Here is a 23,949-nt window from a genome sequence, read left to right on the forward strand (position 1 = left end):
GTAATATGCACCTCTTATGCACACACAAGAATGCAGAGCAGCACACAAGCATTTTTAAATATCAAAAATAAAAGGATTCCTCTCTTGAGAAGTGTTCAGTCTTTCCACTCACAAATGGAATTATTACATTAGTATGCTATTATTATGTAAATAGCAATCCACCATGGAGCAAACGCAACTGGCTTTTAAAGGGAATGGGAGATGAGACACACTCATGATTCATTAAGAGACTAAGTACAATCCTTTAAGACCATGTGCCTGGCGCCCCAACCATTTTTTGCAAAATCCAAAAGTGGATTTGGAGACTCTCTAAGTGCACCTGCGCTTCAGACCATGCGCTCAGATCGCTAAAATAGGGCCCAAAATGTTTTTCCTTTGATTTGTATTTTATTGCTGTAGAGTTATTAGAAAGTAAACATTTTCCAGATGTTATTTTAACAGTTTTGTCTTTAGTACAGTTACAATATAAAATCTTTAATAATAATAATAATTATTATTATTGTTATTATTAGTATTACTATTACCAAGACATATTGTCTTTAAAATATTTGTATATATATTCAAAACTATGCTGTCCCCATTTATTCACAAGTCCTATTAGAATGTTGAAAGAATGTTGGCACAACCTGTTTTGAAAAGGCCTTTCAGTTTCTGGTAACATTTGGCATTAAAACAAGAAGCACTTGGCAGTGCTTTCCAACATTAAAACCCCCAGACGGTGAGAATATATATTTATGTTTTTCCCCCCTTCTCTTTTTTTCAATTATTTATTTTGGGAAGTGAGAAAAAAATCCTGGACTTTTCAAGGTTGTTTTGTGCCGTATTTGATCATGGTGCCTGCTTGTCTCAGGGGTAGAGCTAAACTTCCTTTAAAGTGATTACTCACGCCTGTGTACATCCATTTTTCCCCCATGATTTTCCCTAAGCCACAGTTCATTACTTTACATCCACTCGAACTCAGTGACGGATTGCAGTGAGAACAGGAGTATTTGGAACTGGATGTTTCTCTTTCGGATTGTATCTTAAGTGTTCCTGGAGTAATGCCAGGCATCTGAATTAGTTATGGTGTTTCACACAGGGACGATGTGCACGTTTTAAGGTCAGGAAAATCCTGCTACTCTAATACTGCTTTTGTCTTTAGGTCTATAGCTTAGAAACTATCTTAGAAGCTCAAGCCATGTAATAGGACTATGCTCTAATGCCATGACAGCTGAGATTGAGTCTAGGGTAAACATAACTTCAGCTGCCATCAGAACACAACTGAATTCAACTCTATAGAACTTTAGTAGGGACAACAACTGCCAGTCAAAGCAAGACTAAACAAATACTAATGTTCACTATTCAATGCCAATGTTCACTGTATTGGGCAAATCCTTTAAAGATCTGATTCATCCAATGATTTGCAGGGCTTGACACCTACTTTTTCCCCCAAGGAAAAATAAAATACAAATAGGAGCGCATAACTTTATTGCAATGCAAATTGATTAAATAATTAGTTTTTAGAAATATGGGGAGACATTTACAAGCAAAATTATTTAATTTATTTGAATTCAAAAAAGTACACTAGGTTTTTAAATATTTCAGTTTCAAACTGTATTTATTAAATAATTATGGCAGGGATTATGCCAGATGCAGTGTATTGTGTAACCAAAATACTAATAATAACCAGGAAAAAAGTTCTGCATAATGCATGCCTTTTAATTATAAACAAGCCTGAAATACACCTGGACTTATTTTGAAATGACGTTATTACTTTTAGCAGCACATTCAAACCAACGAGGGAGATAAACTATGCACTCTTACAACATCTACAACATATTACACCATAAAGTAAACATTATCATAATTCATGAACAGAAGATAATAATAAATCGATGGGCATATATTTGGTTCAGCTTATATGCTAGGGGCGCTATGACACATCTTTTGAAAGAATACAAAATCTCCTGATCAAAACACAGGCGAAGAAGACACAGAAACAAGCAATATACATTTACATTTATTCATTCATTCAGACGCTTTTATCCAAAGCGACTTACAAATGAGGAATAAAGGAAGCGATCCGTCATGAAGAGGCGAATAAACACAAAAAGTGTTCATAATACAAAGCTTCAGACATTGCTTAGAGTAGCATACGTTATAGCGAAGGATTAAAGGAAAGTAAAAGCATAGATTTTTGTGATCCCGGAAGAGATAATTTCAGCTGTCTTTTGAATGTTATCAGGGATTTTGCATTCCGGATGAAGGCGGGCAGATCGTTCCACCAGCAAGGAACAGTGAATGAAAATGTTCTGGAGAGTGATTTTGTGCCTCTCTGTGATGGTACCACGAGCCGTCGCTGCTGATCGCAGGCTTCTGGTAGGGATGTAGACTTGTAAGAGCGAGTGGAAGTATGCTGGTGCTGAGCCTGTGGTAGATCTGTAAGCAAGCGTCAATTGAACTCGATGCGAGCAGCGAGTGGTAGCCAGTGCAGAGAGATAAAGAGAGGTGAGACGTGGACCCTTTTGGGCTCGTTGAAGACAAGACGTGGCGCTGCGTTCTGAATCATTTGAAGAGGTTTGATTACACACGAAGTCCGGCCAGAAGAGCATTGCAGTAGTCAAGCCGAGAAATTACCAGGGCGTACGCATACATTATGCATACGTTTGTAAAATAACACGACAACAACCTGCTTTCTTTTAAGCAGTGGGTCTGTTCATTTGACATACCAACCCGATCTCAGTATTTTACGTACAAATTTGTACGACCTCACTCGTATGAATTAGTAAGCTTTTTGCTAAATACGCTTTTTGCGTATGATTTCGTACAAATTACCTAACCTCAAACCCTGCACCTAAACCTACCCATCACTGCAGTATAGACAAATCGTATGAATTCATACCAGTGAGGTCATGCAAATTCATACAAATTAGCCACTTCCTACAAATACATACGAATTGGTCGTGGGATAGCATTGGACATACTGCATGTTCAGATACTCAACAAATATTCTGGGGGCCATGCCATTTTTGTGAAAATGATCAAAAATGCTGGCGGTGGCTGGCAACCTTTTTAAAAAAAACACTGTTGGGGAAAGAGTTAAAAAATGTTATATGTGTTATTGGCCAATACATTATCAATGTGTCATGTTAATTGATTGTATAGCATGCAGAATGATAACAATCATCCCAATTTAGTACAGAATGTTTTCTTAATTGTGATATTGTGATATCTTCTAGGTGCTTTGAGATTTAGGTTGATTCGGTAGTGTTTATAATTTTTACTTTAATATAATGAATTAATTTAGACGTTACCACATGCACCCCATTTTTTAGGTTACCAGTTTTTTCAGTGCACACTGAGCGTTTTCTAAAGAACTGGAAAACAATGTTCCTTGTGGGACTTAAAAAGGTTCTACTATGCCATGTAGGGCTTTTTGCTTCTAATTAGAGGCTTTATTTTTAACAGTGTGCGCGCAAATAATTGCAAACACATATACAGTCACTAAATGGGATGAATCATAGTTTCATAAAACAATCCAACCTTAAAGTCTTTCAGGACATGACGAACTCGCACAGAAAACTTTTCTTTTCATTCACTCACTTTCCTTTCATGTGCTCGTCTCAGTGCAGAGGAGAATCATTCCCAGCTGGAGACATTCGATTACAGTATTTTGCAACTCTTTTATGATAAGCAGCGCTTCATCTGATGAGAGACTGCCATAGTATAAGTGTCGGCTCCGATATAAAAGAATACAGAGCTGGGAAGGAAATTCAAAATGTCTCACGAGGGGCGGGGGAGCTGCGGAATTCAGTTCGTATTTTGTTCAGCTCCACAGGAAGAGCTATAAGAGCAAATTAGGACAAACCCTGTAACATCTGCTCGGGCTCGCTGCTTTAGTTCAATATGAGTTACTGAAAAGACCTTGACTATTTCACTAAATAAGCTAGTAGTTTTATTTTTGTGCTTTTAAATTAGACAAAATTCAGGAAACCTAACCCACCTAACCCGAAACACTGAAATGCCAAGCATTCGAATTTACAAATGAAAGGCTGCAATATTTTCCTGTAAGACTGAAATGAAAGAGTTATTTATGTCTGAAACACTGATATGGCTTCCATGCTGATGTTGCCCCTGGAGCATTATTTTTGTCGGAGCTGAATGTTATTCTTCATTAATTTTAACAATCAGATGTTAAAGAGGGGAAAGCAATTTGCTTGGGTACCAAAGTCACTCCCGAGAGATGCTATGTCAAGCTTCGAGTCTCATAATGTATGAGTAATTAGGCAATTTTACATCAAAATGTTAGATGGTTTTTAAAAATTGCCATATGTAGCCGTTCGTTTATTCCATTATTTTGTGTAATCTTTTATTTTATGGTTTCTGAGGGCATAAAGATATATTAAGGTTCACATGCAGCAGAGAAATAATAAAATGTCTGTTTAAGCTCATAGTCAAGGCCAGACAGAATCTGCTGCTTTCTTTTGTAGGATTTTCAGTAACACTTTTTAAAGTCCCATTTGTTAAGATTAGTTAATGCATTAGCTAACATTAACTATGCTCACAATTTCGGAGTGTCTATTTATACTAAGTGTAAATTTCTTGTCTTGTTGGCAAATGCCATTTACTCTAATTCTGCCCCCCAATGTTTGGTTTTGCCACACAAGATTAAAAAAGACATGCCATTAAATGTCTGTAGCGGTGTAGGCTGTAAGGAGTATGGTGCATAAAAGTAGCTTTTGAACGTGATCGACCCGAGTTTGAATCCGCCTTTTGCCAGACTTGCTCTTCTTCCTTTTCCCATCACATATCAGATAAGAAAGGCATACATTTTCAATAAAAATTAAGAAAATATTTGAAAAGTGGGAATAAAGTGCCTAACGAGTGTTTAATAAAAAAAGTATTTGTTGGGTAATGTTAGGGATAGGTGTAGGGAGGGCATATTGTCCTAATAAGGTGTCATCTATTTAATAATTTTAATAAATATAATAATTTACTCTGTTATTATTGCATACTGTTAATATACAACAATACTGAGGTGCAAATAGTATCTGCAACCATTTATAAGTATAAATAGCATCTAACAACTATTTGCACTTATTGCAAAGAATGCTGCCCAAAAGCAAAAGGCAGTAACAAAATTTTTGGTCGAAAATGTGTTATTTTTTAAAGAAAATAATTGGTTGTCTTTACAGTAGCTTCCAAAAGCCCAGGAGAAACCAAGGCAGAACACTGTAACACCAGTTACCGCTCTTTGCCTTTGTTTTGGAACACTCAAATTGAGTTAGAATACTCTGTTATTGTTTAGCCATTGTTTAGAAGTTACTGTGCCGGCCCGCAGTTACAGTATTGTGCCTTTGTTTTACTGTCCATTAAAGTTGCTGCGTTTAAATTACGGTGTAGCCTGTCATACATCTGTCACTGAAGCACTTCTGACACACACGATACCGGAATAAAAGTACCTATAGATAAAATGAATTGTTGAGTGGTTGTTTTCTCTAATAGCGTTTAAGGATGGCCCATTGCTCTCAAAGGAAAATTATGGTTGAGATGGCTTTGAAACACAGACATCAACGTCAAGGTAAGATTTGTGACACAAAATATGCATTAGACAAACGAATTCAATCGCAGTTTACTTCATTTAGCTGGCTAGCAGCCTATAGCATAAATAGGCTAGTCAGCTATCCAATAAATAGGCTACCAAACAGCTCCACATAAAAAAGCAATTGTAAATCATCTGAAATAAATATCATGATCACTAGATTTTATACATGTTTGACTATAATGATTTTTAAAATGATGATCAGCAACCAAATATGGATAATGTGAAGTTACTGCCATTGCCATATGCCTTGGTGACACTTTTTGCAAGTTTGATTGAGATTTTTTATGTTGATAATTTTCATTTCTAAAACATCTAAATGCCAGATTTCCAGTGTCCTACCTATAAATAATTTGGTAATTTTTCTCAGTTCCACACTCGAGCGAGTTAAGTTTTTTTGCCTTTGTAGGGCAGAAGGCATTGCTATTTTCAATTAGTGTAAATAGCATCTATTGCTAAGAAAATGTGATATTTTCACTTGGTGTAAATAGACGCTCCGTACTTTTAATGCACGTTATGGTGTCACTATTTATGCCACTATTGCATTGTAAAGACTGCTTAAAATTCAAAGGTTTTGAATTTTATAATGAACGATAAAAATGTATAGAAAATATTTAAAGAACGATAAAAATGCCTCACTTAAAAATACATTAAACTGGATAAGGTCCAGTCTTCTCCCAACCATACATGAATCATAATGCATCAGCTCAATGTAAAGAGGGGTCAACAGAAAGAGGATCCATTTGCAGCTTTTATTAAGAACAGTCGTAGTCGTACAAACAGAGTCGATGAACAGCAAACTGGGCAATGGAGATAAGACAGTAATCAGGGAGTAAACAATAGTCTATGAAACAATGCCAAGGGTCAGAGGTAGGCAGCAATCATTCACATGAGAGGAAACAGTCCAAGGTCAAAAGCAGTAATCCAACAAGAGAAATTAGAACGCTCAGAAATGTCAGCCAGGGCAAAACACACATAGGCATAACAAGATGAACATACACGGAAGCGTAACATTTAACAGAAGAACGGACCAACACTGCTACGGACTTCTCTACAAAGATGGGTCTATTCTTGGTCCCGATCTCTCCCATTTCACCCCAGGAAGACACTTCAGTGGAAGATCATCTGTGGAGGCTGAGACAGGACGGTAGCCTGCTGGAGAGGTATGTGGAGGAGTTTGCAGAGCTGTCTTGTTTGGTGAACTGGCCAGATACACCACTTAATGTGTTTTTTCTGATGGGCCTGGACGAGGACAGTTTTCGTTATATTGAACCTGCCTGTTCCTTTTCCCTGGTCGAGTCCATTAATCTGATTTTGTTACCAAATTGTTCTGATTTCGAGATCGAAGAGGTTCATAAGAATACGTGTCTTCCTCGTTCAGTCCCCTCAGAAAAACACACGGCCCCATCAGTTCACCCTCAGCCAGTTTCCTCCGCATATCCCTCCAGTGGGTCTCCCGGTAATGTCCTGCCTGTCCAGAAGCCCAAACCACAGAGAAGGAGGGCCGCCGCGAAGCCAAAGACCCCACGAAGGGTGACTGCCGCAAAGCCCTCTTCTCCAGCCAAGATGGCTGCCGCAATGCCGAAGCCTTTGTCTCCAGCCAAGATGGCCGCCGCCATGACGGAGTCCTCGCAAAGAGAGGAGTGGTGGCTCATTGATTTTTGGAGCGATCTTACCTCTCCAGGCCTCCAAGAGTCCGCTCCAGTTATCCACGAGCCCACTCCAGTCATCCAAGAGTCCGCTCCAAGTCTCAGTCCGCTCCAAGTCTCCACGAGCTCGCTCCAGCCTTCCAAGTGCCCGCTCCAAGTCTCCTAGAGTCCGCTCCAAGTCTCCTAGAGGCCACTCCAAGTCTCCACGAGCCCGCTCCAGCCCACGAGGCCACTCCAGCCCATGAGGCCGCTCCAGTCCTCCACGAGCCCTTCCTGCCACCCCTGAACCTCCCAAAAGAAGGTTCATACCTCAGGGCCATACATCCATCTGTAGGGAACATGTGGGTGGGGCGGCTCCTGATCCGCCATGGCCGCCCAAGACTCCTGATCCGACATGGCTGCCCAAGACTCCTGACCCGCCATGGCCACCCGAAACTCCTGACCCGCCATGGCTGCCTGAAGTCCTAGTCCCGCCCCGTCGTGTAGGTCTCCAGGGCGCCCTCCCCTCCTCCCCGATGTTACATCTAAGGCGCGAGGACGCGACTACCAGAAGGGGGAGGTAATGTTACATCGACGCCAGTCCCTGACTCCATTTCACAGAATCCTCCCTGTCTCACACCTGAACTCCCTTCCTCATCGTCTCTCCCGCTCTCCCCGGATTCCCTGCACCTGGTCGTCATCGTCTTAATAAACCCATCTTTGTGGAAGCTCAGAATCTTCTCTTCCCTGCTGCACTACACACCATAACACTCAACATGAGCTGCTTGCTTTTTCTCATGCAGAGATGACAGAACACATATGCTGTTTGTCATGGTAAATGGTAAATTGGCGACCCTTATGCAGCATGTAATTAGGGGGATGTCAACTTCACACAGAGCATGTTATTAAATTGTTTTGATGTGCCACAACCAAAGAAAGATTTCCACCTGGCACATGTGTACATAGACCAACAAGTCAATTTACCCATAGTACAAATAGCATATTATTTCTATGTACTCATAATTGTTGTAATTTACAATGTACACACAAATTTGTATTTAAACATAAATACTGTAGTGGTAGAAATCAATCTTTTATTACTTATAGTGTAAATAATATCTACCTTATTTCACGGTGTACATAGCTAATAGTTAAATTAAAAATGTATTTTATTTCATGCATAGAGGACACTACAGTAGACCGCCATTCAAAAAGCATTTTCTTGCATATGCATGTGTTTTTATGGCATAGTTGCACATCAACCTCTACAGTGGACACTAGTGCATCATCCTATACATTGCCACCAAGTGGAAAGCCAAGTGGATGTTGATATTCAAAAGTAATCTGATTACATAAAGCACATTATGTAATCAGATTACTTGGAGGACCTGGAGGTCCTGTTGCGCGATAGACGCATTTAGCGCAACGTGATGGACGTGATTTTTCCTCAATCGTGCGTCCAGTTCGCACGAAAGAGGCGAATTGAGTGTCTTGCGCGAGGGATTTTATTTGGTGCTTTTTGTGCATTCATGTGTTTGAAGCGAATTCGCGTTTGACGCCCCCAGTTGAAAAATCTGAACTTTGGCGTCTGTTCGCACTACGTTAACCAATCAGGAGCTTATTGCTGCTGTCATGTGGTGAAATGACGTGATCAACGGGGGTATGCACGCCTGGAGTCACGCATTCAACATGGAGGAAAGACTGATATTGGCAGTGAGCAGTCGTACGGAGCTATTCGCTTCAAATGCTCGCTTTAGCTTTAGCGCAACGTGCGAGTGGATTCAAAAGGTTCAAGCATCCAACTAGACGCGATAGAAGCGAATTTGGCGCTCAATTCACATTCGGTGTGAAAGCAGCAAAAAGAGCAATAAAAATACATAAGAAAATATCCTGACGGAGATATTATAATTTAATGGTTAAAAAAAATGTACCCTGATTTGAACCTGCGTCGCATGAGCACCACAGCTTAGTGCATCTTGGCGCACTTGACTAGGCATTTGTGAGACAGCCGTAGCATTTGTATCTCAGAAGCTTGCAAAAAAACAAACAAACTACTATCAAAGTAGTTAATTGTCAAGAGTAGCTCCAAAAGTTAGTTTTGAAAGCATGAGTGAAGGGATTTTTTAAATAAAATGGCAACACTTAATACAGACCTCAGGTGATTACCTCCACAAAGTCTGTCCAGTTTGTGTATCTGGATAGTGTGTTCATTGAGGCAACCTCAAACACAAGAATGCAGCATCACACATGAGCTTGGATGAACAGACCTTCTGTTAAGGAGATAACATCATCTTCTGCAATAGGGCCATTTGTCATTGCTACAGTGAGCATGACCAGCCTCAGGGAGAGAAGAAATGTTTACAGAAGCTGTGAGCACATAGGTTTATATAAGAGGAATGGAGTGTATCCTTCATCAAATTAATGAAAATGTATGTGTAGTGCTGTGTGCAGTGCTGTGTAGATGCAATTTCTTCAATAAAGAATATACAAAGAGTCAATATTAAGAAAGTACTTTGAAATTAAAAATACTGTACAGTCATGCTACCATTAAAAAAACTTTCAAAATAAATGTAATATATAAAAAAAACATTCACATTTCATTAAAACATCTTACATTTCTGTTTTGAAGATTAACCAAAGTCCCATGTTATTGGAACGCCATGAGGATGAGTAAATAATTACAGATTTTGGTCCCACTTTATATTAGGTGGCCTGGCCTCAACTACTATGTGCTTACATCAAAAAATAAGTACAATGATTCATTTAAATGTTAGTACATAGTAGTTAAGGCCACCTAATATAAAGTGGGTCCCAGATTTTTGTTGTTGTTGTTGTTGTTGCTGAACTATCCCTTTAACCAAACATTTTATCTTAAAAAATAGAATAAGCTCAAACTTAAAAGATTCAGTGATTTATTTATTTGAATAGTGAATCATTTATTTGATCAGTGATTTATGAAATGTTCAAACAAACCGATTCAGACTTCCTTAGTACATATGATACACAATGGAGTGTGTTCAATTACTGCTTATTAAGTTAGCTATTCTCTAATAGTGGAGAAGTTCATGCTCAGCGTTTATCTCATATTGTGTAATCCGGTCTGAACACTGTAATATGTATGAAGACATGCTCACATAGATCAATGCAGGCCTACCACTACATTTTCTCCACTTTACATTGTATCTCACAGAAGAAATGATTGTTGTAAGGCGAAATTATTCAAACCAATACAGCTCCTATTGAAAATTCCAAGAAAATGTTATAAAAAGAATACCCCTTATAAATATCACAAAATTGCAAGAATGATTCCTGGTATGTTTGCGTGCTCATAATGTCATCAGGCTTCAGGTAACAAGACATGATGTGAGACTCACGCAGCACCAATATACTGTGCTCGGTGTGAAAATCTAATCTTGCTTGGTGACCAGAGACAAGCTGAATTATTTCTCTGAGTGTGGGTACTGCGGAGCCTTAACCATAATTTACCTGCTTTAATAGACCCTTTATCATCCGCTTACCATGGTCATCTGACAGAATTCCAATGGTCACTCAGCACAGCAAATTTTCCATTCAGCCATGATAAAACGGTGAAATGTAGGGGCCATATTTCCTCTGTAAAGGAATCTCCTGTACCACATTTCACAGACTGTTAATCTCCATCACCCCAACAAATGCATTGAGATTGAAGCCCGTCCAGAAGGAGCAAATTGAATATGTCTATAGATTCAATTAACAGCTTTAATTACAGGCAACGTTAAGCGCTGTATGCTGCGATAATTGCAGTTAATTAAATATTCTTTAATAGGCAAACATATTTTTATCTTGTTTTTTTTTAATATTTGATATACATTTTATATTTTTATATACTGTATGTATTACAAAAACAAATAACTTCCACTGCTGTGAGTCACTGGAATATAATTGAGGCTAATCAGCGCGTGTTAATTACAATTAAAGCAAAGAATCTGACTGCTAATATCATTATCCCACTGACTGCTGCTGACGGTGAATGTACTAGTGAGAGGAAGGGCTACAAGCACAATCTGACACATTCAGCAAATTCCCTGTCACGGCTCGTTTCGATTATCACAGCGGAGTGCTGCTATATCTCATCTCAGGTTCTTAACATCACTGATGCTCCCCAGTCATTTTCCAGTAAGACTCTGGGAAAGGAAACTGGGGCGAATGATAGTGGTTTCAATATATGGTGCAGTTTGGGCTTTGTTTGATTGATTGTATTCCTGTAATCAAGGGATGAGCTTGAAGATACTATAGGAATTACTTACAATTGCTGGCAGGTGAAAGCTAAATGGCAGGTAATGGGTAAGGAATGAGCAATAAGCAAAGTCTGTGACTACAGAACGGTCCAGAAAGCTCAGCATTCTTCATATTTCTGCCCCTTTCGTGGTAAATATTTTGGCCGTTTAATATATTACCAGTCCATTGCACAGAATTTCACAAATTTTCCCTAAACATCAGTGCAAGTAATCTCAATAACACTTTACAATAAGATTTGATTTGTTAGTTAACTACACATGGACGCATGATAAACAATACTTCTAACATTTTCTAATACTTTTACAAAATTAAAAGTTGTATCTGTTAACATTAGTTAATGCACTGTGAACTAACATGCAAGCAATGAAGAATTGTATTTTTATTAACAAAAATGTACATATGCATTTAGCGCTGTGTGATTCATTGAAATCGAATTTCGATTTCGGCTTCCAACAATTATGAAAATACGATAATCAAGATAAAACGATTATTGTGCCCCACTCCGTCCCTTTCCAGCAGTGCGCTTTCGCTCCTCCTTAAAAGCCCACACTTAAAGGTGCAGTAGATATTTGAAATCACCAAAACAACACAGTCCTACCCAAAAAAATCACACCCCTATCTTGATGCCTCTGCCCCCACATTCACATACACACTATGCAACACAGGCAATGACTATGGCGGAATCTGCTGTGTCTGCCGCCCGAGGGTCTGATGTTATCAATAAGTCAAAGCAATTTGTACTAATATTATATTTCATTGGAATGTCTCCTCTACTCCTTCGATGGCAAAGTCATTCCTTCCATCCCAAAAAACAAACTTTCATGAACAGCTCCCTACATAAGCGCCCTACAATAGCGATCACCAAAACAGGGAACCAAAAGAAAAACTTTATATTATGAGCATGTTATCTCACTTTCCGGACACATTTTTTGGGAGCGGATGCTTGAAACAGGCAGTGGTGGAGGTTTAGACATTCCAGGCTTTTAATAATAATAATAATGCAATTGAACAAACAACTGAAGATGACACACAGTATTTTCAAGCAAAAGACATATCTAAGTTCTGTGAAAAGTAGCGTTGCTCTGGTAGCGAGATTAAATAAACCAACATCTGTGTCCGTTTTCAGTCTTTCCCGCCCTTGCTCGCCCCTGGAAAGTATTAATGCGGAACCTCTTGCCTGATCGTAACCCTTCTTTTTAAAGTTATATTCCCCTGGCCTTTTCCTCTTTTGTATTTTCTATGCCATCTCTCTTTCTGTCACGGAGCGCACGCCTGTCACGGAGCGCACGCCTGTCACTGAGCGCGCGTCTTCACCTCTCTCCGGTCTCACACGCTCCTTGTCACCTGAGTTCTAGAACTGCAATTCCCATCATTCCCCTCTGCTATCATTAGTTCCCAGCCCTGTCTGGTTGTCTATTCAGTATCCTCACATCCACCTGTTTATCATTATCCACCCTTTATCTGGACTGCCTTGTTCTTTGTGAAGTGTTGTTTTGCCACGCTGCATGTTGCTACGTGTTTCCTTTGTGGTTTATGTCAGTGATTCCTTGTTTCATTACCTGATTCAATAAAGTTCTGCAGATGGATCCGCCTGCCTCTACTTCGTCTTTACACTTTCTATGGTCGTTCTGCTAATTTCTGTCTTGTGCACCGAGCTTGCTCTTTTCCACCATCATGAGTGTATACACCCCTTACTGCTGATTGGCTACACGTGTGTTTTGGTGTTCGGTCCAATCCACTTTTTTTCAAAAATCATTTACTGCAACTTTAAAGGTAGGGTAGGCAATTATTTTTATAAACACTTTTTGTTTTACTGATTGAAACTCTCTTCACATTCTGATATAGTAATCAATAATAGAAGTGGACTAAATATACATATATCTTCTGTGGAAGTCGCAGGACCAAAAAATGTTAATTCAGTGTCCTACCTGCCTGTCAACATATGTATTTCTAAACCTCTGCGCACCCCACACACACAGACATCACACGTCATCAGCGCGTTCCATAAGGCTATGCAGAGTTGTAGACACTAGACCCATAAGGCTATGCAGAGTTGTAGACACTAGACACCAAACCAAACTGAACCAAACCAACGAGCTTATGCTGCGTTCACGTCATGTCGTAAACGTAATTTAGAGATGGCAACACATGACGTTCTACCCGGAGCTACAGACATGGCTTTTTGTTTTTCTCTGGCAACACTATCAAGGCCGTAATTAATCTGCAGCAGTCAGGTGGTACAAGTAAGAGCTCTGTAGGTTGTTTACTTTCATTATTATTGTAATGTTATGTTAAAATATTAGGTAATTAAACGGCATCTCTCATCTTATGATGCTTTTGCACTCTCAGAAAAAAAGTTACAAAAGCTGTCACTGGGACGGTACCCATTAAAAAGGTTCTAATATGTACCATTTAGTTACTAATATGTAAAATTTTGGTACCAATATGTGCCTTTGAGGTACTAATAGGCACTCTTTAAGTACAAAGGTGCACCTTTTTGAAAGGGTACCGCCCCAGTGACAGCTTTTGTAAAAAAAAGTGTGTGTGATGTGCGTTCTTGTGTTTTGAAGGAGGTGTGACTTTGGAGACGCTCTGAAGGGAGGGTGGGATCTTATGCTTTCAAAGCTAGCTTGCTATTGCTAGCCTCTCCAAAATCGGTAAATTGGGACGTGCTTGATATAAAAAAAAGAGTTAAAGCGTGAAAGCATGTTCTCCAAGCAGCTTTCTGTGTGCACGCTCTGAGACGGAGCCAAACACAGACAAGCAAAGTGAACTTTGAGGTTCGGGTTCGCACCTAAACGGTCAAATACAGGCTAAAATGTCGAAATGCTGAGCTTGGCGAGTTGTCATGTAAACCCTAGCCAGTATATTGGATCCGTGCAGCTCTTTTAAGTGACAGCAGCCTAATAAACCTGCTACCGCCTGTGTCCTTAATATTAATCAAACAACAAAAGACAAAAAGAAAAAAGAATCACTCACTGCTCTTGACTGAAGAACTTTTGTAGCTTTAATAAGAAACAAATCATATGTGCTGCTTTTATTTTACATTTGATTATTCAATTTCTGTAGCAGGCTGTTTGCCGAATACATAGACATGCATAAAAATAAAAAATACAACTCACAAGTGAACCGGTCCGTCCCGGCTTACTCACACTCAAAACTACAATTACCACCATTCCTCTGCTCATCACCTGCATTTACTCAGCCAGAGCTATTTACCTCCTGCGATTTCTCCAAGTTCCTGTATTCCTTGTTCCATCGTCTGTTCTCAGCTCCAGTGTCCCTCTAGCATTCCACAATCTAAATCCAAAAGACAGGCAAAGGGTCAATGACCACAGGGAAAACAATCCAAACAATAACACAGTGCAAAACACAGGCAAACAGGGAAATCCAGGAAAACAAGGCAGAGGGTCAAAACTATAACATGGGAAAACTACTTTTATGGCAATTTCAAAACTCTGCTTCATGAAGCTTTGAAGCTTTATGAATCTTCTGTTTTGAATCAATTGGTTCGGAGCACGTATCAAACTGCCAAAGTCACCTGATTTCATTAAACGAGGCTTCATTACGAAACACCAACGGTTCACCGCTAGGGGGCGATGATCTCTGTGAACCCATGAATCATGAGAAGTCACTGAGAACCATTGAACAAGTGTCTGTGGGTTTTACCTGATCTCTGAACAGTTTTATACATTTGTAGACATTTTAATTAGACATTTGTATAATTCAAATGAATAATAGTAGTTAATAGTCTTGTATTGGCCTGTTTATCTGAGCCATCCATGAAACAAACAAATCAAGCCCTGACAATTGATAAAAGAACATATAGATACTTAATATTTAATTTTATTAGATGATTAGTTAAAAAGATTTGAAAGATTTTACTTTCAATAAAACATTTGAAATAGATTTAATGTGATTAAAAGGTGTTTTTATGCATGTTTGGCCTGGGTTTTTGTTGCATTTATAATGTTCTGATCGGCAGGGGTCGCCGAGGAGACAGGTTTCAAATTGATTTGAAGCTTTGACACAATACGGTACATTTGCTTCAACTGTTTAAGCGTTTCATGTTCCCTAGTTTCATTACTAGGGAAAACCAGGAAGAGAGCGTTCAAAAATGTAGTGTGGCATTTACAAGACTTTGCAAAAAATGAGCGAAAACACTGGGCATATGTAGGCAGAGTTAACAAGGCAATGAGACACAGCTGAATGTAATCAAGCATAATGAGTCCAGACCATAGACTGTAAAAAAATATGGATGTAGTGTCCGTGACGTCACCCATAGGATTCTGATGAGCCGTTCTGAAGCGCAAAGTAGGGACGAGCCATCTTGGCAGCGCGTCATCGCGCGTCACTCCCGGATAACAGAAAATGGGCAAAAAGGCGGGACGTGGGCGGAGCTTAAGTGACGCGATGACTAACAGACAGCAGATAAATGGCTATCCACCTGTCACTCGAAATGGCCACGGCCTTAATTTTGCAGAATTTTAAGGCTTTATATAATGTAAACGAATGAGTTATAAAAAAATTCACCCCCCTCACAGTTGTCATGAAGGGCAAAATGAGCCGTATAGACCAAAAGCACAATTTGTACCAGGCTGTAAATATGTTTTATTCTGCTCTAAAGTTGGCCATTTTAACATGGGGCTCAATGAGATTCTGCTCCCTTCTGGATCCTGTCCCTAGCGGCCAGACGATGAATTGCAGTTTGAGGCACTTCCGTATTGGCTTCAAGAGAAACTGCGGGAGGTTGCCGCTTGGTCCAGACAGTAGGTTATGGGAAATATAGTCCATTATAAAATCACACAAGATTTGGGAGGAGTGCCCTCTGGCGGAGATCATGGGCACTCCAGCTGGCAGGTATGACAATCTCTCTCTCTCGAGCCTGATATCTCCTAACAGTGAGCATAGGAGACTTCTTTTAAAAACATAAAAAAATCGTACCAATCCCAAACTTTTGAACGGTAGTGAACATTTTTGTATTGTACTTGTATTTAGAAAATATCTGCATGTAATCACAGCTGTAATAGATTTCTGTAATTACATTTATAATTAGGGTGTTGACCCCTTAATCCATACCTAAACTTACTCATACTAAACCTGTCCTACCTTTACCTGTATCCTACTAAAATAGTAGCAAAAGTTTTGCAATACAACATGAACATAATGAGTACATTGTAGCTGTTTATGTAATTACAGTAGTTACAGACACCTAATATAAGTGTGACCCTAAATTAAAATATAAAATAAATTATACGAAGAAAATGCAAAATTATAATAATCTTGCACAAAAAGACACTTCCTTTTTCATGCGAGTCACAATAAGGTACCCACTGGGAATCTTGCTACAAGTTGGTCTGATTGTAACGTCCTATTGGCTGCAGACAGATCGCTGCAATTTCCCCTCATTTGGCCACCTGCAGCGGTGTTCCACTGACACAGTTGCCTGCATTGCCGTTAACGGATGGTGCCCGGTTGTCTCCATTAATCAGCGGTAACAAGCTGTTGTGCTCTGACCGCACTCTGAGCATTATACAGTCATACCGCCCTGCGGTTCTGCCTGTGATTTACTCACGTTTATATGGAGCCCGTCTCAGTCAATGCACTACACTTCTCTGCTGGATACAATCCAACCCTAACATCCAGCTGTAAGCGGCAATACTACAGTAGCATTTTAGGATTAAAAAACCTTGACAATGTGTCCCACTTTAAGTGAAACATATACATTAATCATTTGATACACAGAGGTGTAAAGAGTACATGGACACCATACTTGAGTTAACGTACAGATTACAACAGATAACCTTACAAGTCACCCATTCCAATACGACTAAAAGTCTTAAAGTATCGGATTTTAAGAGTACTTAAGTATTTTACACGTCCTGAATGTAGGCTCAAGGATGTACTAGTCTTCAACACCTAAGAGACATGGCAGTGAAAAACAAGAAACAGTTTTGCCGACACAACAGCCTCTTAAACGTCTGCAAACACTCAAGTATCAGTTAAGTTCAAGAGGTCAAAAAGGGCATAAGTAAACCAATATCCTTGTCTCTTCAATATAATGGATGAATAAAATAATGTTAAGTAAAATGTAATAGTCAAAGCTTCTTCACCGGCTGCAGTCTCGTCCTCATCTCAGCAATTACTGAGAATTACCTGCTAATGTAATCACATTCATATAATTAAGCCTTTTTGACAAGTTTAGGTGGGTAAGGGCAAAACGCACAAGATATAGTACCTTCAATGCCTTTTAGATGGCGATATAACTTATTTTGTAGCAGAAATAAACTGCTGCAGAAAAAGTTAGGTGCCATGCAAAATGTAATCTCAGCCTTAGACGTGACGGACCGTTGGCTGAACGTCTGATGCATTTGGCACACTTATCTGGAAACATTTCAGGAGTTTCGAAGTCGTCATCTGATTGGTTGAATTCTACCGGATGTCTGCGAGATGTGCGTGTTGAGTTCTTTAACAGTCCGCCTGAAAACAAATGCAGTGATGCCAAACTCCCTCGTGGAAGAAGAACGCTGTCGTGTTTACAGCTGTGACAATGAGTGTTTACCAGGATTTACTAAATGATGGATTTTCAAAAGTCCTATGTCAAGTTTGCGGCTCCATTGTTGCAGTAAACTTGCACAATGTTCTTGAATGAATAATTTATAGATGCAATACTACATTCATTGGCTGGTCTGTTTTGCAGGGACATTGACTTTAGATTTTCACACCCCTAAACTAAAGAGGACTAAAGAGGAATTAGTCCTTGATCAATTTGAATTAAACGCATCCAAACTGGATGAAGGGTCCTCAATATTTTGGCCCTTACAAGACATTATATCATAAAATATTATATTTTCCCCTATCGAATTAAGGTCTACTGTACAGTAGAGATGTCAGTTAAAGGGTTAATTCATGTTTTAGGTGGTATATTATGAAACCAAAAAGCCCTAAACAAGACCAAAAATCTTGATTTATTAACCTATTAACACAGTATACCCCATTTCCCCATGATATATGTACTTACAAGTCATTTGCCCGACGACAACTATAGTTGATTTGAAACTGTAGATTTGTTGTAAAATTTGTTTTGTTTGGATGATTCTAGAGACATTCATTAGACATGGATAACATCTAGAAAAATACTTACAAAGGGAAAATGACAACTATAAACTGCGGCCACTATAGTTGCCGGTGAGCTTAAATGGGTTAAATTAAATGCATCATTATGCAAACAACATGAACAGAGTTCTTCGCATGAAAGACCCTTGATTGGCAGATCAACATGCTACTTGTTTTCTCTCCAATAATGTAGGAAGAATTGTTTGAGTAGTGTAAATTGTATTTAATAAAATGTGGAGTGTGTTTAAGAGGACGTTAACTGTGACAGGATGATTGACGGGACGATTTACGGTGACAGAATGCAAACCAAAAATTATTTACAGATTATCGTGTCCTGTACCCACTAGCATAATTTATACTAGTGGGTACAGGACACGATAGTTCATATATGGAAATGAGGATAGCAAAATAAAGTAAACTGTGACATCTTATACCCAAAAAGTCTTCATACAGTGGACTACCAGTAAAATTGTTAAAACATTTGGGACCAAAATTATTCAGACACTTTGACCTGACCATGTTTTGCTTAAGTGTTTTTTCTTTAATTGCTAATGCGACCTTTGACACCACAGACTGAACAAAATTAAGCATTGCTTGGTAACTGGTTGACCTAAATTGGTATTATCTAATTATGTACTTAAATTTAACAGCTGACAGCTGATTGGTTGATTGTAATCCATGACATACCTTTTTATCAAAGTTATCTGACATTATCAAGATTAATTTCTGACACAATTAAACTCTGAGTTCTTGTCATATTTTATTACCATTTTCTAAACTATAGCGAATAAATTGTGATAATGTGAGAATGTTGAAGGTGTCTGAATACATCTTGGTTTGACTGTACAGATCTTGATAATGCACCATTACTTTGGACCAAACTTTGGATCCAAACACTGCAAACCATGCAAATTTTAAGTTTGTGTGTTCTTTAATTTGAGGCAAGAGGGCAATTCCTGACATTTACGTCCTCCTCTGGTCAAGCGGCTTTTCGCTATGTGAATTCACAGGTCAGGGTTCACCAGTTTTGAACTTCTCTGTTTGTGCTTGCGCTTCCAGTTTCCCGCGTTCAGTGCAAGTGAATGGAGCATGAAGTCTAGTGTCACTGCAAAATGAACACAATTTTGTTCAATTTATGTCGTTGCCTAAATGGTTTTAGCACACATTCCATACATGGGACATTTGCATAGACACTGAAGCATGCATTATTAATGTATGACAGCATCTACAATGTACAATGTACAGCATCTGCAGTATCAAGATGCATGTTGACTAAATTCAAGCATTACAGAGAAAACAGTGTCTTCACTTTTATCGTTTTACACATTCATTTCCCACATATATTTGAATGAGGAAAGGAAAAACAAAAGAATAAAAAAGCATGTTGACTACTTGAACATACATTTTGCTCTCCTTTCTTTCTGGCCAGCAAATTTCTCAATGACTCTGATTAAAGTCAGTCATCTGATATTTGAGGTCACTTACCCCCGTTGTTGTCCACAAAACTTCAGTACCGACACTTAGAAATAAAAGACAGGGAAAGCAATAAAGGGCATTGCTAACAACACATCCAGCCAGCCACCTCCGTTTCTCATAACAAGCACGTGAAGCTCCGAGTGCAGCTGCGTCCTCTGTCACTGGCCGGCTGATGGATTTGTAAATCGCGTTGGTCCGGTTCGGGATCTTCCAACGAACGCCTTGTGAAAGAATTTGGTGACTGTTCCCCTGACTGCTGCCATCTCTACGAAACTGATCATCCTAATAAGGTTTTGGCAGAGTCGGAGTGACTGTCGCCCGTGCACTTTCGCTTTAACGGCCAAGAGCGTAAAGTTGAATGACAGGTGACGAGAACCAATCAGATTGGATAAAATAACACGCATCCAATTCTGATTCGCCAGGGACGCAACGACCTGCGTCCGGAGGAGGATCTTTAAGAACCAATTAGAGACCAGCTTCAGGTCACATGCTGCCCGTATATTTTTAGACTCAGATAGACATCCATTTGTCCGGCGTCCCTCACGCATGAAACCGCATGAAACATATTGAAGAACATATTAAGCCAGTTTTTATTAAATGCTGAGGCTCTTACTAACCAGCACATCGTATGAGTAAACTATTTTATTTTTATTTCACTTTTATATCATTTTTGTATACATGTATATTTCTGGAATTTTGATGGGGGCGGCACCCCAGCGCCCTCTATTGACTAGCCGCCACTGCTGTAGAGTTATTTGATATTTAATTTAAAGTTAATATACAGTATATTTTAAATGCTAAAGTGCAACTTAATCATTATAAACAATTAGAAATATATTTAAATACATGACATACATGTTTCAACAGAAATTACATTTAGTTTAATCATAAATGCTTGTCAATATGTTTGGCAGTAAACTTTAATCATATTTCAAAGACAACATAAGTAATTATACAATTACACATTAAAAAAGTCCTACTTAAGCTATTATAGAATAATTTATTTGTAAATAACATGCAATTAAGTGTCTGCAAACATTACATTCAGTTTCAATATTCTTAAGTATATTATTTCTGTAATAAATATACTAAAATGTAGCCTACTTCTTCTTTTTTTTTTTTTTTACAAGGGTTGCCTCTGAAGTAATCTTGTTTCAAGCATGTTTGGATACTACTACTGGAAAAAAAATTCTGAATAAAACAATGATTTGACAGTGTATTTTGAAAGTTTGCCAACTTGTCAGGCACCAGTCGCTCAGCGGAGAGATTGTCTTTGATCGGACACACTCCAAAGCATTTTACGCGGTGCCACAACTGACAGGTTCATAAGTAAACAAAGCATCTTTTCAGAGGGAGCACCTTTCGGCGCACGGGTCAGATTCTATTGTGGTTCCTGTACCAATGGACAAATCCATTAAGTGAATCTTTATGAGTGCCCAGAACACTTGAGCACTGGCCCATAACTCCAGGATTGATCAGATGTGACACTGAGGGAAGAGGAGAGTCACGGCCAATGAAATCGAAACACAATGATAAAATCATTTGAGATGGGGACGGTATGTGGAAGTTAAAGCGAAACTCGAATGGCTTTATCGATTACACCCTCAATCTGTTTATGAAGTTTATTTTGCAGGGTGTCAGCAGGGAACTGCAGCTGCAGGTTTGTTTGGAAGAATTAGCCAGTGATTATCTAGGGTTTGTGCAAGTCATTGAAAGCGTTGGCTTTAATGAGGTGGGGGATTGAAAAAATGATATATCAATACCTCCACAGGTGGTTTATCGAGCTGATGTTGTTGGAGTTTGCAGCTAATTTGGCTACAGACAGTCGGAGAATAATGTAACCCTAATGGAGCAGAGAAAACAGGATGCTAATGAACAGTAAATGTAAAAAAATACTCCTGGGATTTTTCATATTCTTTCCTTATCCATTAAATGTACTTGTATATATTATGCACACAGATTTCATTAGGCTTGTGAAAAGAATATCTAGGCCATGGTACTTCCATATATATTTATTGCAGTGGAAAGTTCCGAAATATTCTAGTCAAGTATTTGTTTTTAAAACCCTTACAGAAATGTTCATTTGTAGTATTTACGAGCTCCCATTGTAAGTATTGTTTTTCTTCTTTATTAGGTTGCTAAAGCATACTTCATTATAACTATACATACTACTAGTTTCCTTTCAGTCAGTCACGGTCTACGTTATGTTTATACTCACGTATGGGGTCTCAATTGGGAGTCCAGTTACCTTCAGGTAGTAAGAAAACAGGGAAATGAAGATTGGCGAGTAATATTTGCATAATTAGCTACTCCCCTGGACATACGGGTATATATAAGCTGCCTGGTAACTGACTCATTCAGCTTTTTGCTTCGGAGCCAATCGGTTGACTTTACTCGCTCTGCCATTCACCTTCGCCATTCACCTTCGTTCTTCGGTTGGAGAAAAGGCGCATTCAGCGATGTTTCACCCCACCAGTTCACAGATAAGTGCAGCGATTTCACCCCTGGCTGCTTCAACACAAAAGAGCAAAACATGGGTGACATTGTGTCTTTTTCAAGATGGCATTCCACCCGTGTGTTTCTGGATGCAGTTGCTTCCTGGCCCTATCTGACAGCCACGATCACTGCTGAGGTAGTGTTTGTTGATGGTTCATCTTCTCACTTTGGGAACATGACCACCATGTTGTGATCGAGACTCGAGAACCTTGAAAAAGGTGGATTCCCCTCCTTTATTCACCTTTCTGATTTCTCTGCACCGCAGAGAGCCACTTTGGATAATTAGCAGGGTGATCTGAGGATTGTAGTGGAAGCTCTCCCACTGGGGCAGTCCCCACGGGCCTCCCACTCCTCACACATCTGTGAGGCTGTGGAGCTTCCTGATGAGTCTGCGGGTCCTTCTCATGAGGGATTCAGTGTCTCATTTGGAGCTCCTGCGGAGGATCAGATGTCAATCATTGCATCAGAGGGTGGGCTTGAGTCCTCCGGGGATGAAGACTCTGCAGCGCTACACCCCTCCAGGAGATTGATGCAGTTTAAGTTGGACCCAGAGTTGACGGTCATGCTTTCCCGGGCCGCTGCAAGTGTTGGGCTTGAGTGGAACCCTTCACCCTGCCCTGAATGCTCGCAGTTGGACGATCGATTTCTCAACGCAGGGCATGCCTCACAACATCGTCCTGCCCTTGGTACCTTTCTTCCCGGAGGTGCATGAGGAGGTCACAAGGTTATATAAGGCACCATTTACTGGCCAAAGCCACTTCGCTGCTTCGTCCACTCTCATTACCCTCTATGGTGGGGCAGCCAAAATGTACCGAATATTCCTCAGGTGGAGCATACAATTGCAGTGCATTTATGCCCGCAAAGTGCCACCACCTGGCGGAATCGCTAGTTTCAGGCTCCTGGACAGGACCTTGACTGCAGTGGCATATCAACTGCCTCGAGTTGCTAGCAGTACTGCTGGCCCTATGCCGGTTTTGACCGGTGCTGCAGGACAAGCACGTATAGGTCTGGACACGCAACTCTGCGACTATGGTGTACATCAACCACAAGGTCGCTCAGTGCCATTTATATTATGAGCGAGCTCAATCATGCGGCCGACGCGCTCACACGAGAGCTCACACTCCTGGAAGAATGAGGACTCCATTCCCAGGTGGTCCAGCTGATCTGGAGTAGGAAATAAAATAAAGAGCCTAAGTTAGCCATGGCTGTGCTACTGGCACAGAAATTACACACTTCACCTTTAAAGGGTAAATCTGCATGGTCATTTAATTCTAAAACTGCAGCAGTATGTTTTGCATCTTTAAGACATGTATGATGTTGTGTGCTCTTGTACTGGTTTGTGTTTGCAATGCATTTTATAATGTAGTGACAGTA

General features: G+C 39.6%; 1 protein-coding gene across 1 annotated transcript in view; it reads left to right on the top strand.

The window, feature by feature from the left end:
• sgcd (sarcoglycan, delta (dystrophin-associated glycoprotein)) overlaps nt 1-23,949 on the top strand; it is a 161,886-nt gene that overhangs the window by 99,894 nt on the left and 38,043 nt on the right. The window lies entirely within an intron of this gene.

The sequence above is a fragment of the Gobio gobio genome (genome assembly GCF_949357685.1).
Source record: "Gobio gobio genome assembly, chromosome: 14".
In the NCBI taxonomy this organism is placed as follows: domain Eukaryota; kingdom Metazoa; phylum Chordata; class Actinopteri; order Cypriniformes; family Gobionidae; genus Gobio; species Gobio gobio.